This window comes from Galleria mellonella, unplaced genomic scaffold (assembly GCF_026898425.1).
Source record: "Galleria mellonella isolate WM207_F2 unplaced genomic scaffold, CSIRO_AGI_GalMel_v1 utg63, whole genome shotgun sequence".
Taxonomy (NCBI): Eukaryota; Metazoa; Arthropoda; class Insecta; order Lepidoptera; family Pyralidae; genus Galleria; species Galleria mellonella.
Window position 1 is genome coordinate 7,166,322 of NW_026442130.1, and position 13,454 is coordinate 7,179,775.

At 29.2% G+C, this 13,454-nt stretch overlaps 1 long non-coding RNA gene across 1 annotated transcript; it reads right to left on the reverse strand.

Moving 5' to 3' along the window:
- Positions 1 to 3,194: 3,194 nt before the first annotated feature.
- LOC128201808 (uncharacterized) lies at positions 3,195 to 9,306 on the reverse strand. The gene is made up of 7 exons (XR_008253436.1): positions 9,163 to 9,306; positions 8,364 to 8,415; positions 7,503 to 7,535; positions 7,113 to 7,142; positions 6,244 to 6,270; positions 5,559 to 5,582; positions 3,195 to 4,992 (listed from the first exon to the last, which is right to left on the reverse strand). It is a non-coding gene; the product is annotated as an uncharacterized LOC128201808 (long non-coding RNA).
- Positions 9,307 to 13,454: the final 4,148 nt, after the last annotated feature.

Here is a 13,454-nt window from a genome sequence, read left to right on the forward strand (position 1 = left end):
GTCATTTAATTAAGGTTGATTATTTTTCAGTATTTTATACGGTATGGAATGGCAAACAAGTCGTATATCTAATATAAAACTGGTAATGGTTACTTAAAGACGTGAATAGCATGAATATTACCGAATACACTAATAAGTACTAAGGTGTCTGTATACCTAGTAATTTCACTGTCACAACCCATCCACAAAATAAAACACGGCCATAATGTCCTGAAAGAGATTATAGTACGAATAAGAGGTAACACCGGTGAGATCTACCTTGATTGATACCAATTTTTGTTACATTTTAAATTTCGTAGGTTTGCGCTGAAGATAGAGATCGTGAGCTTAATCCTGGCAGAAACAAAAAACATTGTGATCATAACATTTTTCATTATCTCTGTAAAAATATATAAAGAAATATACATATTAACGTAAACAGATTTACATATTTTCATTATTTTTTGTATTAGATTAATATCTAGTCATAAAGAAATTTTCAATATGTACTTAATGACGTTTCGTTAGTGATGTGAATATATCTATATCTCGTTTACATGTTTTGTTTCCAGCAATAGTAGTACTGCTTAGTTTAGCCAGACAACTCTATAAGGACATAAGGTCTCAGAGGAACATGTATTGAAATACTGGAGTTGTTTGATAACTACACATGTGCCGAGCATAGCAACTAAATGTTTATGGTAAAAAGTGATGAATACATTTTTATAGAACTGGTTTGTGTAGCCGTTATACGAATTTTTGTATTTAACATAAAGACATGTTCTTAGTACCAACTCTAAGTAGTCAATCTATGAGAGAATAAGGTACAAACAACAAAAGATTATTCACAACTGGGTTTGTAGTAGTGGCCACATCGGTCACTCGAATTTTATGTCAATCACTTCTGCCTTGACCTCATAACTATTATCAAAATAGATCAGTAATACTCATATAAAAGATTTGAACGGAAATGTTACTACTGACCGGATCGAAATGATTATGGTATAGAGTGTGACCGTAATCGACAATAATGGACCTGCACCATACAGTGCCTAAACTAGCACGGGTCACGGCTGGAATGGTAATCCCGTTTGAGCTATCTGTGTACTGATGACAGTGATGATAGGCGTGGATGAAGTTTAATTAACTTATCATGAAGAATTTGTCAGGAAGAATTTGTCAGGAATTGACCACGATGCAGAGGGATAGCGTGAAGACGAACTTGATAGAATATATTATTTGCAACGGGGTACCTTTGTAGTTATATTACTAACAGTGCCCTACTGTAAATTAATACATAAATTAAAATCTAAAGATGATACATCTCTACAGAATCACAAAATAAAAACGCACAAAAACAAAATGATACAAGTTTCAAAGAAAAATTAGGATATAAAAACTTCACTCATCTTTTCCATACTCACTACGTATTACCTATAATATTAATTACCTGTAAATGTAAGTTATCAAGAGTTCTATAAACGCGTAAAATGATCCCTGTGCAGTGTCCTCTTTATTACTTATAAGAGTGATACTCATCCCAGAATATGCACTTTCAGAAATAGTATCAAATAGCTGAACAAGAATATGCGACAAGTCTGACAACTACAAGTTGTGAGATTAATGAGTGACAACATTTGGGGGTTTTGCCAGTAGTTGTCACGCTTGACAGGCAGAGCGACAACTGCAGTTAGGCTTTGGAAATGTTCTAAGAGGGACGTTGCTGCCCATCCCTCGTCCTTCCTTAGTCGACTCTTACGATACCAACGGGAAAGGAAGGGGTGGCCTAATATATGCCGGGACCACAAAACAAGTGACGTAATTTTTGTAAATTAAAAAAAAAAATGTGATCTTGCGCTTTGGGAGCCTCGCCGCCTATATTCAATAGAGAGGAGGAGGTTCTCAGATATCAGAGCTACTCAACTACCAAAAAAAAAACAGTCCGCTCTCCATAAGGCTTAGTTATGATCTTGAGGTCATAATTCTTTTACTGGTTACGCATGGCCCTACATTCAAACAGGTCGATAACTTAAATATAGACAGCAAAAAATAAGCGTAAATGTCTCTACGTCATTAAATTAATCCTGCAATCTTTATCGTATATACCTATATAGTCTTATGACCTTTAAGATTGCCTTTTCTGATAATGAATTTAAATATGGTCCGCGATAATTATGTAAGTTGGGGGGAAAGGGATTGTTAATAATGCGGGCTCCCAGTTCTATTGCTAGCAATATACCGTATAAGGTCGGCCTCCACGTGGTCCCCCTGGAAACTATCATGCTGAATTCCAGGTGTATTCATTACGGTGGGCTAACTGACCTGCCTATTCATATTCAGCACAAGCGGGGTTACTATTTCATTACCATCTGTTAAAAATTAAAAAAAAAAACTATATATGGTTCGGCTACTGCAATGATAACAATTTTCTTACTTATCTTTTATAGGAATACAGTTGTGAACTTCTTTTGAAATTGCACACGGTGGATTTTTTTAGTAGAAAATTGCAAACTATTATTTAAAGAAAAAAAAAGGATTTGTCCGTTATCGTCTCTTTACATATATGAAACATGCTTGTTTGTCCGAAAACATTGAATTATTTGTAAGTAAATCCGCAAACAGAAGTAGAAAGTAGTAACCGTCGCCTATAGACATGAGCAGTACCATAGACATAACAGAGTATACTGTTTCGTCCATGATACCCTCCATGCGTTGCCATTCATGTTATATGAAAATTAACTACAGGTTGTATATCAACTTACAACTTAAAATCAGGCACTTGTTTTCAGATTAAATTCTTAATATAAGTATAAAAAAAAACATAAGAATTTATAGGACCTGATATGAGAGCTTTTTGTGCATTTGCGCAAGCAGTTACGTTCGAATGCCTTCTGATTTTAAAAGGCCTTCTTGTGGAATTCCCCATGACGTTACGAGAATTCTGTCAATGTGATTTAAATTTATTAATATTATTAATAAAGTAGTCTATGAATGAACGACTATGAAGTTTTTATACAGTAGACGTTATTTATAGTAATTATTTCAATTTGATCAGTAATATTAAACAAATGTATAAGTTTATTTAATTACTAGCTTTTATCTGCGACTTTGTATACGTGGATTTTGGAAGTAGGTAAAAACTTCTGGATAATGTTTCAATATAAAATGTTTACGTTTTAAATTAGACCTTCAGGAATAAGACAGTGAAAGTAGTATTCAATATAGATAGATAGATAGATTTATTGTTTCCTACAAAAGATTACAATAGTAAACTTATGATAAATATAAACAATTACAAGAAATAATCACAATGAGAAAACAATGGGCGACCTTATCGCTTAAAGCGATCTCTTCTAGGCAACCTTTGGATGGAGAGGAGTAATTATGAACAGTTTGATTTACTACAATTTAGTTGAATTTAGTACAGTAGTTTTGGCTTTTATTGTTCTTATCTAAACCTTTCATGTCAATTTAACTCAAATATCTTCTATGTACAGACATCGTTTAGTTACAATTTTATTATAAGTAGGTATTGGTAAGACATTGTTCGAAGCGGCATCTTCTATTTGCCATATTTTTTCTTTGACTTAATTTTAATATAACTATTCACGTTTCGTAGCGTCTTCTCTGATAGTGCCTATGGATATAACTATTACACTATTTTTTTTATTATAGCGTTTGCCATAAATAGAGATGTATATTTTGAAATCCAAAAATTATTAGCATAGAAAAAATTGTTATTTATTTATTTATTTAGTTATTATACGGCCGCCACTCAACGTGGTTATTTTATGGAAATTAAATTGATTAAAGTGCTAGTATTCCGTAGTAACTGTTGTATTACAAATTACAACGTCAAAATAAAAAAATCTTATAATTTAAATAAAACATGTGTACGTAAATGATAAAGTAAAAAGCTCGACTTTAGATTAAAAAAGTTTTACTGTTGTATATAGCTATATAACTATTTAAATCACGGGAATAAATTGTTCTATATATTTAAACTATTGTAAAATCCTATGAGTCTATTTTTTATTTTAAATTTGTTCATTTATTTAGTGTTATCGTAAATATTTCTGATTATTGTTCAGTCTATATTTTTTCAACTGGAAAAGAGTAACCTCTTAAATTGCTCTTTCCTCTACCGTATCATCGTATATCGTATCATATTCCGTTTTCACGCTATTCTCTTAATTTGTTATTTTACTCATATCAGCTACAAGTATCGATTTTTAAGATCAAATTTAGATAAGTCCTGATATCGAAACTTAGATAAAGATCTAGTTTAGTTTGTATCAAAATAGGCTCCGTTTAGTATTTTTTACTATTTCCTATTCGACCGTCCACGCACATTTGGAAAAGTCACCCGGCGCCTTTTTGACATGTTATAATTAGGTGAGTCTCAATCAATCATGGTCTTCAAAGCCTTTGGGAAAAGGGTTGATAAGGGCCTCTGGGAATTCTCCTTTATCTTTGTTTTAACTCCCTGGGGTAACTACCTCTGGGTCACAGGATCTAAGCGCATTCGTCCTTATCGCGTGGCGTGATTAGGTGAATCTAAAAATGTTTTTTTCTTTTCATATTTAAAATACGAACGGATGGTACTGGGCAAAATATCCAGTAATTTATTTGTCTTATTTAGAATACGTGTACTGGAAGTTTATTTGAATCTACAACAACGATTACATTTAAATCAAATCGCAAAAAATCTCAATATGTGTGTGCGTGTATAATTTTAGAAACGTATCTAATATCATTATTTGACTCCGAGGTCAATGTTTAAATTCATTTCTTGATATTATTACGAATAATAGAAATAATACATGCTTCTTAATTAATAAATAACGTTTTATTAACAAATTTATTTATATATAAGTTTAAGGTTTAATATTGTATTAAGTAAACTTAATACAATATTTTCGTAATAGTAATTATAATTTAAAACGTTTTTATGAAATCATACTCAGTATTAATAAGGTTTTTTTTTCTATTCGCCATCCCGCGTTTGCGCCGCTGAAACAAAAATGATAATAAATTTTTTAATAGGACTTATTAAGTCATATGTTACTCAGTGTGATCAGTTAGGTAGGGATGTACTATTTTTCTATTATGAAGCAGAAAAGCTTCTTGTAGTGTTTCAGTCAGAAAGGTAAGACATCCTGATACTAGAACTAAACCATTTTTTTTTATGCAATATATAATGGCAAATAAACTGACGGTTCACTTGATGGACGTGGTAACCATCGCCTATAGACATGAAGAGAACCATGCATATTACAGAATACCTATTCTGTGACATCCATGTTGTACCGTGTTGTCATGTTATTACATCCATAGTCTGTAATTTTATTGCCATATCTCGTTATTACAAGGAATCATAAATGATTTTATATTTTATTACGGCTCCCACTTTACATCAGGTGGGCGGTCAGTTGACTAAGTCATAATTACCAATAGTAAGTAGTATAAAATATATTTTTATATTCTTTTATATATAATAATAATATTTTTAAAAATTTGTGATTTATTTTACACACAATAAAATGTTATTTTCAATAGATTCAAAATAATAAACTTACGTCGGGCGCCGTCAACGATGTTCACTGAAAATAAAGAATAAATTATATATATTAAATAAAATATTATTTATTCTAATCTATTCTACTTTTATAATAAAAATCTTTTATCGAATAATCATACTTAAAATATTTGTAAATTGTATAAAATTATTTTAAAAATCTTACGAATTGCAATTTATCGTTGTCGTCGTATGTTATCAAAATTTTAAGCATTTTATTACTATTTTAAACCTTATTAAAATGTTTTTTACATTAAAGAGTTCTCGAAATTCGTTTCATGATTACAGTTGCAATTATAATTTTTTTTATTATCAGTATACCTACCTTACACTAGGATAATTGTAAAATAGATTTCGTAATGACAATATTAAAAAGAAATTCTTAAGACAATTCAATTCAATTTTCAAATTTCAATTTTGTTTCGTTTCGTTTTGATTCGTAGCAATTCTATAAATATCTAAGTTACTTTATGATCACTATATTATAAAAATTAGAAAACAAGATGGACTTTGAACGTATTGGGAATTGAACTCTTGAATTGGCCTTATGTCAAGATCTAACCGGTACTGAAACCACTAATATGGTTATCAGAGCTAATAAACTGTTTTATAATAAAGGTCATATCGATCAATTTTCCTGTTGATCTAGGAAAATCACTATGTAAAGTATTACAACGTATAAATACCTTGGCTGTCCCCATCGACCACTTGAACTGTAACAAATAAAACCAAGTATTTGTTAATTAAAATGTTCTTATTAGAAACCTTTATTGTATAATGGCAGAACTACTCATATATCATAGATAAATAAATTATACTGTTTTCTTGTATCTAATTATACTACAATTAGAATAAAAATATTCCTAATTTTATATCGAATTTAATTTAAGCTAGTCAATAAATAATTTATTCGGATACGCAACTTATTAATATTTTTCTGACTGAATGGCAACAAAATTTTATTCTTTTAGTTCTAATTAAATGATTTAAGTAACCTCAAGCTTTAGGTAGTTATATTAATAAAGTTATTTAAAGACTAAGTTGATACAGTTAACGTTTACATTATACATATTAATTTTACGGGGAAGAAAAGAAAGATAAAAAACTGTCTGGCGATTCATTCCTGGATTTACATAGAATGTGATGAACATTCTATGTAAATCTAGGAATGAACATAATATACTAAGTAAGTCTTCGTTATTGTATCTATTCGTGATCTATGTTAAACACATACAAAGGCGTATGGGAGAAATACAACCTTCATAGATTATCATGTAGGGAGTAACGGTCCTGAGTTCTTGTAGATATCAAATTAATTCTCTCAACTTATTTGAGGCCATAGCTTCATTTTATCTCTTTCTAATATATTAAGACTTTGGAATGTATTTGTTTGTACTTAAAATCTAATGATACCCCAAACTCTTCTTTTATATTTCATTTGAATAACCGAAATAAATAATGTATAATCTTCACTCGTTTTTATAGAGTAGACAGATAAGATTAAAATAATGGATAATTACAATATATTTAGTTATGTAAATTGATAGGTATTTACCTGGGTCAGGTGCTCCGCCCACTACATTTACTGAAACATAAATAAAATAAATTTAGCGATAACGACTATTAAATTCGCCCGGATGTAGAATTACAAATAGTTATATATACTTATAAAAAAAGTTGGAATTTATAAATACGTGTTCCACAAAAACTGGATTTATCGTAGGGTACAAACTGATTAAGATATAATTTGAAAATATAAACATATTAATGAATACAAGTGGTTGTATAGCATGGAAATCGAACCCACGACCATCGTATAGTGAGGCAGTGTAGTGTTAAACCGCTTTAACACTAAAGTTGCCTTAACCAACTTAACGTAGGTAAAAAAAGGTTAACGTAGATGAAGTGTTCTAAACAGGTAAATAATATTTAATTATAATATTACCTGGGCCAGGAGTAACGCCTTCCACAACGTTAACTGAAAAATATTGACAGAAATACATTTATATCATAAGTGGATGGATGTTTATAACTCTTTTAGGCAAAAATTACTAAATAGATTTGAATGAAATCCGGTAGAGGGATAGGTTATATCCTAATTTAGCATATAGGATGCTTTATATATTGATTCATGTGGATGAAGCCACGGGATACAACTAGTTTTTTAAAAAAAGGTAGTTACATTATTTTTTAAAAGGTTAGGCAAAGCGAAAGGTACCTACAGAGCATAGTCTGACATCTAACATTTTTTTTTTTGTACTAACTATCGGCAAATTCTACAACACCCAAGTTTTTTCATCTTTATAAGTTAGAACATACTTGTATTATTTTCATAGGTTTATATTTAACTATATTTTATATTCTATCGGTTTTGTTGTATTAAGGCATTATTTAAGGTGTAACTTTTATATTATTTACATTGTAATATACATTTATAATTAATACACACTTACATGAGCCCATATGTGTGTACAATTAATACACACACATGTACGTGTCTGTTCTTATTTATATAAATAAATTTTAAACTCCACTAAGTGTCAACAATCTCCAGCTTCCAACTTTTTTAAGTGGCAAATAAGCTTATGGCCCATCTGATATTAAGAGGTTAGTTTCTTTCGTTTTCAGGGTCGGCGTTATTAAAACTTGCATAGGGGCACCAAATAGCCTAAGGTTGACCCTGACACTGACTTTATATAAAGATTACATCAATTTCTATAAATAAAATGAAATATAAAATATCTATAATTAGAATATACTTAATTTATTCATGTTGTTACGTCAACAAATGGATTTTTTTGCTTACCTTGTGGTTTAGCAGCAGTTATTGTGAACAGAGCCACTAGAGCGAAGACAAGCTAAAAATAATTAGATATATTAATAAAAATTAACCATTCTTTCCGTGTTCACACATGCCTAATTTATTTTACCTAATATCTAGGAACTAAACAGTTATATTATTATATTCGGTTTCAAGGACAGTCGAATAGGTAGTTCTAGATTATATCATTTAAACAAGAAATCACTATGTTATTTAAGATTCACAAATGTTAATTATGATTTTATATTAATATATACAAGCATCAACCTAATATACTAGTTAGAGTCAGACCGTTAAAACAACTTTTTTATATAATACTAAACTATTGTACTAATATATGTGAAAGCGTTTAAAGATGTTTAGATATTTAAGCTCTTTTAAACAACTGGATGGATATAAACTGAATTTGATAAAAAAAATAAGTAATAACTTAGATTAACTACTTAAAAAAATTACTACTTTTTATCCTGATTACCGTAACCGCAGAATAAAAAACAAAAATTAAATGTGAAAATGCTTAAATACGAAAAGAAATTATATTAAATTTGACACACAGAAATAATGTTAACACACACACACACACACACACACACACATTTAATTTATATATATATATATATATATATATATATATATATATATATATATATATATATGTAATTTGTTTTTTACAATACAGTAAAAAATAACCAACAAATAATGCATGAAGATTAAATATTGTGTATAAAACAAGGAAATGGTCGGATTAGTAAAATAAAAAGCATATTACAATAACCATACATACCATTAACTTAGTCATGGTTGTGTTAATGAAGACTCACTTAAGAAATCGTTAAGACTGAATAGTTGAACGACAATTAAGATCTTTTATACCGAGATAATATTGACATAGCGGTAACAAGAGAGATAACCCCCAGTCTGTGGCCAAATCTTTATTTTGTGTGTATATTTTATAAGAAAGTCGTTTCATACTTGTACTGTAATTGTACAATGAGAATTTAGCAGAAAATGGATAAATATTTGTAATAGAGTATTATTTTTATAAATATATTTTATATTTAGTAATATTAATTTTTAATTTTATCAAAAAAGTTTATGGCTTGGTATTAAAAACTTTTGTTTTTAATTATATTTTATTTAGTTGTATAAAATTAGTATAAAACATATATTCATAAGAAAGAAAATTAATTCAAAAGTAAAATAATTATGAATAAATTATAATATATACTATAGATTACGGTTATAAAAAAATGTCGAGGTTACTTAGCTAACACTTCTTTTTTGCGCTAGTTTTTTTAAATCAGACTATATTTAAGTTACGCGTATAATATGTTTAAAATTGTTGTTTATGACAGTGTTTGAATAAATTTGTACCTATTTGTATCTTTCTAGAATGTTGTCGATACTTCAAACGTCTGAATTAGAATTTATGTATCTTAAACCGTCACCTATGGATACAAACAATACTACATACATTACAAAGTACATTTTGATGCTCGTGCTTATAGAAACCACATTAATAGGTGTAGATTTTTTAATAAAAACGTCATTATATCAGCGGTCATCGGTCCCCTACTGAACATAAGCCTCCCCCATAGACCGCTAAAAGGAAAGATCCCGATCTATTGATTCTAATAAAACCATATACATAAGTCATAAATTATAATTTTAGGGTTACATCAAGCGATATAAGGATACTCTGACCCATGGGGCTCTTGTACAAAATTCTAAGTACACAGTTTAAATTTGCACCTCTGGCTATTGCTCTCACCATTAAGCTATTACTTCTGTATATACTCCCTGCGAATTTGTCAATCACAATTTAATACCACTTGACATCACTCGGGGACTTGTTTATCGAGGACGTCCTTGATCTGTAGGAAATTATTGAATGAGTCACGGTAACCTGCAATAATAAAAAAAGTACTCTGTATCAACAATTACGATGAATATGGTGTCCTTATTTAAAGGTCGGATTCATTATGGTGGTTCTAGGTAAGAATCTGTATATCGTAGTGTCTTCAAATTTTTACTTTATACCCATTATATTATGTTTGGTTATCTATATTATTTGTGGATGAACTATCTGCTTGCTTTATAATTTTGTGGCATAGAAAAACATCAAAATTAAATAATATAGTATAATCTTAGTACATTATATTATATTACGTCTATACTTTATACTATACTGTGTAAAGTACCAAATATATCACAGAAAAGGTCCCGCAATTTTTATAGTAACCTAAGATATTACCGCTTATTTCTATTTTCTATAAGGAAAGATAATTATTAGAGAAATGGTTACAAGATTGCAGCTAATTGATAGCAGGAAATCTGTGTGCATTCTATTATATTTATACTTATCATTCATTTAAACCAAGTTTAATAAAAAAGTTAGTTACAAAAGTCAGCGGCGGGATCACAGGCTTTATTGAAAGTTCGAATGTTCGGTCTCTTGTTAGGGCGTATGAAAATTTGATTGTATATTTATGATGGATGAAAACTCTTTTAGATTTAAACTCGCCTTTGTACATTTTCTTACCTCTGTCATATTTTTATATATTAATAGTGTGTACAATAAAGTATAAATAAATAAATAATATAATTGTTTGTGCGTTAAAAGTCACATAAAAGTGCAACCAATAATAAGATTTATTTCAATTGTAAAAGCGTGTTATTATTTAAAGAAGTTAGATTTTTGTCGAAATCATTATAGGTAATTAGTATTGATTAATACAGAATGGTCACTGCTTGCTTCTTTCTGGAGCTGATCTTACCTCTGTAACTAAAAAGTTACCGTTCAATAAACTAATGCACCGTGTTCTATAAGTACACACAAACATTACGCGAATACAGACGTCATCTACTTATGTAGCAATGAGAGCCATGGATTATGTTGTTTTTATAAAGTGTCTTGTCCTTTAATTGCATGCTTCGAACTTAGTTTGCGATAGTAAAAAGTTGTTGAATATTTGTTGTTTATCTTAATTTTTGACAAGAATAACTTATTTTTATGGTATTACCTAAACAGGATTAGTGAGTAGGTAGTTGTAAATATTAGTGCTGTAACTGCAGTTCGGTTTAGGAACTAAAATTATTATTATGGATTAGTTCTGTCTATTGATCACTAGCGGTGCTATTTGTCAGACGAAAGTGCATCTAGCGCATCTAGCTGTTAAGATGGAATAGTTTTTGTTAATTGCTAATCAGCCTAAGGTTGATTAGCAATTACCAAAAATCACCTTAAGTTGTCATTATAACTTATATTCAGATTCTTTTATATTTTCGCCACAAAGTACGATTCTTTGTCACTTTTATCCAGCGACTCACAGCAACACTTACGATCATCTTTCCATCTCACAAGAGGTCGCCTAAACTACGCTTAGCGTGCATGGGGTCGCCATTTAAGAAACTTTCCACATCGATAATCGGTTATGGTATCACTGAAATGTAAAGAATTAGCATGTTCATTTAATATAAATTGTGGAGTAATTGGAAAAATAAATAACATATAGGCAGATACTCAGTATGTTTATGTAAGTAAATTCTTTTATTCACTGGTTTCATTGTCACAATAATAATATATGCGTTGTTGCATTTTATATTCATAATAATTGAGATGTGTTGTTTCTAAAGGTTTCCACGCACTAGAATATAAATAGTAGTCTATTTCGAGGACGAAGTGGCGTTTTAATTCTTTTATTAGTTTTAGTATTTGAAATATCACGTCATCGATCTGTGAGTATATATATCAAATTTATTTATTCTAACTTCACACTATAACAATAAACTAATATATGAAACCTATAAATGCGAGTTTAATCGATGTATTTATATTTTATGCAAGTTTTTGTACGTCTACACATAATGTAAGTATTAATATTTTCAATATTTAATAAATAGATTTTAAGTTCAAGGATAAAATCATTAAAACATGACGGTGCTATCAAAATATATAAGCCAATAGATAAAGTATCTTAAGTATGCTAAGTTAGGATGTAACCTATTTGTGTACCAAATTTTATTTAAATCTGTTCAGTACTTTTTCTGTAAAAGAGTAACAAATGTTCCATGCATTCTTTCATCTATCCATGCATCCATTTTTATAAACTTTCGCATCTATAACATACTCATATGGGTATGTAGCTTGTGACATGGTCAGCGTGAAGAAGTTATATAAATTATGTCCTTCATCCTCGATATTTCATGGACACCAAATTTTATGATAATTGGTAGAAAATAATAGTTAAAACACCAAGAGATAACAAAATTAGAATTTCCTATGCCTGTTTTATTTGGATTAAAGTAGCTTTTTAGTGAAGTAAAATTTTAAAAGAAATTTTAAGAAAAATAGCTATCACTCTAGTCACATAGAGCCTTTATTCAATAAAATTATTTGTTTTGCACGGCACGAGTAGACATTGGTCGATGAAGCTGTTCTTATTAGGGTTCCGTATTGAAAAGAAATAAAAAACAATAGCTAAGTATGAGAGAGATTGACTATTTGCCTATTAATTTATTTATTTATTAGTAAAATAATTTAATATTACGTTTTAAAAATTTGTCATAGTTAAGTAACAAGTTTTTTTTTTAAATAACTAGTACCATTTATTAAAAGAATATAGTAAATTATAGAACATTAAAAATATTATTAGACCAATCTATTCTGAAGCAAACCATTTTAATATAATAGAAAAAATAGACCCATTAAACTTTTTTAATAAAACAAATAATTTAGGACTGTGCTCTACAAAAAAAAATGAGCTCCAATTGTATCAATTTTATTTTGATTTAAAACTTATCTACTGAAACGACTTTGATAAAATATCTATAGAACCAATTTGTGAGTATATTTTTTCAGACAAAAAAGAATTTTCTAAATTGATTTATAATTGACGGAAATATGAGGCAACAAACACAAAAAAAAAAAAGAAAATACAACCGCATATGAGATACCGAAGATATAGAAATTTTATTGTTTAATTTTTGCATCATTTTTCTATGCATTATTACAAAAAAAAAATAATAATAAGAAATATTGAGAAATATTAAGAAATAGGTCGGTATATGCTTTTT